Source organism: Cynoglossus semilaevis, chromosome 7, assembly GCF_000523025.1.
Source record: "Cynoglossus semilaevis isolate Cse_v1.0 chromosome 7, Cse_v1.0, whole genome shotgun sequence".
Classification (NCBI taxonomy): Eukaryota; Metazoa; Chordata; class Actinopteri; order Pleuronectiformes; family Cynoglossidae; genus Cynoglossus; species Cynoglossus semilaevis.
The window spans coordinates 7,393,032-7,399,070 of record NC_024313.1 but is presented as its reverse complement, the minus strand read 5'-3'; the positions used below and the strand labels follow the sequence as shown (position 1 = coordinate 7,399,070).

The window sequence follows — 6,039 nt, the reverse complement described above, 5'->3', positions numbered from 1 at the left end:
AAATAGACTACATTTGTGTACAAGTCAGATAAGTGGGCATTACTGCTGCCGGTTGTAGGAAACTTTGCTGGACAGCAGCTGTGACTAAAACTGTTCCTGTTCCCTGCATGGGGGCGGGGGTGGGGGAAGTTTTCAAATCATATTTAAAAAAGGACTGTGGTGAGTGTAGGAGGTGAGAAGTTCAGGTTGGTGAGACTTTATTGCACAGTCACTCTGCTCTCTGCCTTACTGAAACCCTGTTCGTGGCAAAGACCACATGCATTTTTAATACAGGTAATGCATGGAGACAGAATTTTTCCATTTGCTCTGGAGATAAACTTTTTCTCTTTCCAAGTGATGTTTTCATTAACTAGGAAAGTGCTACTTGATGTATACACATATAAATACATATATACATATATACAAATCCCTAATGTGTTGCTCAATGTCAGTCTCTGTCGTTGTCACTGTAGGCTTCACAGTGCACTACATTTTTTTTAATATACTCAAAGAAAGGTGTGGACTGACTCCAGGTCAGTCTGGCATTAACACATTTTACCATGATGCCATGCACTGATAACCATGGAAACACATTGTTTAAACGGCAGCAGAAGTTGCTCCCACACCTGCGTGTACCTGTAAGCCTCAACAAATAGATGTCCAGAAAATCGCCTTGAGTTTTAACCTGCTCTTGTAGTAGACATTTAATTACCTTACAATGATTTTCCAACATGTCCCTGAGCCCACGTCATAATAACCTTTACAAAATGTCAATACATTACTGATTAAATAATCACTGAAGCTCTAGTATCAAGGTAACACAATAAACAAATTAGGTTTTAGTTTTTGCCCTTGGGTTTGTAACTGAACTGTGTAACTTCACATCTGTATAGTTTTATCTTTAACTGATACAAATCCAATGCTTTCTACTGTAAGTATTAAGTGCTTTACCCCTACCCCAAAATATTAGATAAAATGCAATGTGTCATTGTTGACAACTGACCAAAGAGTTACAAAGAATTTGCTCCAAGTTTTTTTTTCCCATTTGGAGTCATTATGCACTTCAGTGTTTTGATCCAATCTGTGTCCTTGTGTTCATTTGATAAACTGCAGTTATAAAGCTCCTATTTCCATGTGTCTACTGTGGGTTTTACTGCGTGTTGTTTATTATTTGGAATGACTGCTAGTGCTGCTTTCTTAACCCCTGATTACATGAGGCCAACATCAGCCCCATTCTAGATTATGGGTCCTCCTACTGAGTCTGTTTGTATCCGGCTGTTACAGTCAATTTATGAAAATTAATACTCTGTGTACAATGAGGCGTCTGAAAATAATGGAGTGAATCAATTTGATGAAATGTCTCAGTGCGTTTTCGAGGCGCGGCCGGTGTACTGAATCTCACTGAAGTTCACCGTTCTTTCTCGTCCCAGTTACTGTGTGATAACTCCTGGGCTTCTGATTTGTAGAATTTGTTAAATCTTAAGTTCGATGCACTTCTTTGGACAGTGAGGAACTTAAAATAAACCTTTTCACTGACATGGTTAATAATTAGGGCTGAAGATTTCTTTTATTAATGCCGCTGGATGTTAAGAAGATCTGTTCGTGCCTTTTCAGCCTAAAGTATCAGCAGCGTTCCAAATTAAATGTCCTGATGTTCGGTGTACCGCCGCAGTATCACGTGGTAAAACATGAAACAAGTCAACACACGCACAAACAAGCTCTGCATACAATATTAATGAAATGGGGAAGCTGTTTTTCCATTGAGTGTTTTATTATTAAACCCCAACTGTGGCGACCGGCCGAAGGGCTGGTCCTCTAGTTTTGTCGTAGTGGTAACGGAGGCGGTGGGAGGGTGGGGGAAATTACTCAGTAAAACAAAGAAGAAGAAGACTTCACAGTAGTAGTTTATGATCCCATGTTCCCACTATTCCACTCTCCTTTAAATTGCATGCTTCTCCTGGATATTCAGCATATTCTTTAAGCTCATTAACATACATATTTCATTGTTCTTATTTCACCACTGAAGTGCTGCTGCCTACTGGGAGCCTATAAGTAGGATTGTCCATGGCTTTAATAGCCTGCGATAATAATGTGTGGCTTGTAAGCCCATATAATTACACAAAAAGGAAAAAGCTCAGTTTGAGGTCTTCTACACAGAGTATCACAATAACACACACCGTGGGAGTTGCACTGTGAAGTACACGTGCACAGCCACACTGTGCTGGCTGCTCCACGCACGCGAGTCCACGTGTAATGACAAAGACCCAATGACATCAGCTTTGAGAGCACAAACCCCACGGAACACAAAGGCGACTGTACATTACGGGCTGTGGAGTGCTTTCCTCTGCCTTTCTGTGTCAGAGAAGAAAGATGCGTCTCATTATCCTCTTGTTTACCAGGTAGACCATCTCATTTTATTTCAGTCAGTCCAGTCTGTCCCTCTCTCAGCAGGCTAAGGCCTGTGCTGTCCATTCATTCTCACAGAGAACACCAGCATGTGAGGCTGAGCCCATCTCTCCCAGACAGATGGGAGTCACTTCATCTGCCACTCAGCCTCTGCTTCAACAGCTCCGCTCAAGGTTAAATGCAAAAAGGACAACAGGAATTAGCATGGGTCAGAACACATGGTATTCATTCACCAGGCAGGTTCCTTTTTTTTCTTTTTTTTTTACTAGCACCTCAAAACAAACCCCTGGGAAAACCTACTTTTTTTAAATCCATTCTGCAGCTTTGATTTAAATTACAAATAATTCTTGTGCACGTGCTTCGGTAGTAAATGAAGAAACAACACAGCACATGTTCAGGGACTTTAATACATATACCAAAAATTTACTGAGTCCTTGGAGCTGCAGCCTGAGTAGAAAAGCCTGCTGGTGCCAACGCTGGCCAACCAACCATTAAATCTGGCATTCATGAATGGAAATAGATTCGGCTTTCGAGCAGAATTTATTCCAGAGCAAATTTGATAAGGGTCATTCACATGTTGTCACACGCTGACAGCCAGGTCATTACAAGGGACATCATGGTTGTTTTCCCCCCAACTGAACAGTCTAAATATAAACAGGGTGCAAATATACTCACGCACGAGAATGCATTTTCTGTCTCTCACTCGTGGCGGTGCGTGAACTATTGTGTTCGACACTGTATTTATTTATTCATGTGCACATATCTACCCAAAAACAAAATGCTGGATTTTTTTAGCCTCATCTACAAACAGATCCATCTCTTTGTACTGTACTAAGGCTGCTCACATATCTGTAGTAGGGAAACTCCTAGTACACTTTAAATCATTACATGCATGGGCTCTTGGGCAGAATGGACTCAAGTGGCAATGAAAAGCCGGGTAGTGACCTGCGTTTGCAGACGTGTTGCAGATCCTTAATCCATAAAAAGAATCTTGTAAGGGGGTGACGCGATGCCAGTAGCCTGCTAGGCTTGCTGTGGATATGGATAAGCCCGGGAAGGCTGTCTGGCTAGTGGGACAGTATGGGCAGAAAAACTACCATCTGCTGGGAAGAGATGTGTGTTTTCATACACACGGCCCCCTTTGGCATCAACAGTTTGAGAGGGGTTCTTAAGGACCGGAGCGGAGGGTGACAGCTAGGCTGATGAGGCCTCGGGGTAGCCATGCAAAAATGCAAAAAAACAAACAAACAAAAAAAAAAACACTCATTGTAACAGAACTAGCTTTTTGGATATATTTCATATGCACGGGCACTACGATTATAACCTCATGTTCAGTGACTGACAGTCCGTGCTTATCATTTCCCACCGTTTCAATCAACCAATACATAATAAATAGCATATGTAAATGTGTAGTCTTTAGGTGAAAACATAAAAGAATGTTTTGTTGCTCAGAGAAACATCAATTCAATTAAATGCATGTGTACTTTGTGCAAATGCCAATGTAATTAAGTTATCTCCAACTTTTTTTTTTTTCATTTTTCTCTTTCAGGAGTAAAAAGCAAAAACAATAAACCTGATGAATCTGTGCCCTCATTTAAGTAAAACATGCATATATATGTATATATGAATGTATTTATGAATAGATACTACATCATTTTTTATAAAGTTTGTTTCCAGTGTCTTATGAATTGCCATCAATCTCCTACACTATATTCAGACTGTGTGCTCTGAAACTTTACTCTTTTAAAAAACTGCTATTCACAATGAACAAAAGGAGAGAAAAAGCATCATGGAACAAAAATAAAAAATTACATTTAAATTAACTTAAATTGAAAAACAATTTGCCTGGCTGTGTCCCCGCAGAAACACCCCCACGCACTTTGGGGGGCACGAGCCCCTCATATTGGAAGCCACTGTGATATGTTAAAAGAATGTCAATGTCTTTATTAGATTTCTATGAAGACACGCTCAAATCTAGAAAACATTATTTTTCCAATTTCATCCATTTATTTCTAAACACCAAACTCTGTGACAACGACCAGTTTGTTTTCCAAATAATCAAGCTCTGAATGAACAACTAATTGAGACAAACATCATTCCTGGTGTATACACAACCACCTCAGGACACGTCCTTGCTACTGTACTCGTCCTTGACAACTGGTGCACGTGGATCCAAAAATTGAGTTTGAATCACTGACAGCTCGTCAGTGTCAGGAGAACACCGCTGAGATGTGCGATAACATGCTGTACTCATTTCCTGTCAATTAGTGATATCAGACAGAGCCTTCTTCCCCTGCAGTCCTTGTTTTGTCTCCTTGTCATAGCCGTCTGGCATATACATGTAATGAAGATTTTTTTTATTGCTCTAATGCACAGCTCTGGTGCTCCGGTCGACTCCACCCACAGCGGTGATAGCTTCTCGTTCAATGCCGTCTCTCTTTGTAATTGGTTTTGCTTTGATCAGCGGCGTCTCAACGTCTCCGCCAAATTGAGACGCTATTTAGGTTTGTTGTCAAAAAATATATGCTCGGTGACAGTTTGACAGACTCTGGGTCAGTTTTGTCTAAATAAGATGCTGTTACAAAACCTTTAGCATATACTGTTAAAAAAAGAAAACAGTTCCATAACTTCTGATGTAGCAGCTGCTGTGACTGGCTGTGTCACTCAGTCTCACGAGAATACACAAATTTATCCTCTCCTTTTTGGAACTGAGCTTCCTCTCTTGTATATATTTACATCACATAGACAACTCAACTCTATTTGAAAGCACCTTGAAATCTTTGTTTTTTTTTTTTTTTTTTTTTTTTTTTTTTTTTTCCATACTTCACATAATTGCAGATAACACTTAGTGGAAGTGAAGAACTCCATCTCCCTCTTCAGAAGTGACTTTTGTTTAAATGTCTACAGAGATTAAGTGACAGACGTTAGTGATGGCCTCAAGGTAATGTAAAAGGCTACTGATCAATGTGCAGCTGTCTGCAGTGGTATATCATCATCTGCCCGAATGAAGGATGTGCTGAATCCCCACAGTATCCCCACAATGTGAATAAAATGTTATGAGCTCACAGCCGGCTGAGAATGAAGAGAGCGGGGTCAAGGCAGCAGGGCTGCTGGTTTGACAGCACCAATCGGCTGCAACTTTCACAAATTGAATGCTTGTTTTCCGTAAAGCCCCAGACTCTTAATCAATGGCTGTGTACCCTGCATGACGTGTGGTCCAGTGGAACCAAGTATGTGTCCTGATGAAGGACAACTTAGTGGCACCAGCAAGGTAGGGACGAATTTATCTAGAAAGTAATCCTACTCTAAATATACTGCGGGAGGCTGTGTTTGCGATGATCAGGGTCGATGGAGCTTCAGTCACATAACGATTCACTGCAGACATGAGATTTATCACGGCAGCTATCTCCAATGAGTAAATCCTCTGACTCATTCGTTTGAACTGGACACATGACAAGTCTCTGAAGTCAGACGCTCACTTTTAAGCCCAAAAAAGAGAAGTTTCACAACAGTCAGAAGGGATTCATCAGCAGTGATTGGATCTGACTGTTGAAAAAACGCCTCGAGTGCAAATCAGTAAAGAGCAAAACTAGTGACATGAAATACGATTGTGAAAACGAACTGTCAGTCGGGGAAGTTGCTTTCTGAAAACAG

The 6,039-nt window shown here is 40.8% G+C and overlaps 1 protein-coding gene across 2 annotated transcripts in view; it reads right to left on the bottom strand.

The window, feature by feature from the left end:
- The window catches only part of LOC103380993 (MAM domain-containing glycosylphosphatidylinositol anchor protein 2), a 126,402-nt gene that overhangs the window by 54,112 nt on the left and 66,251 nt on the right, over positions 1–6,039 (bottom strand). The window lies entirely within an intron of this gene.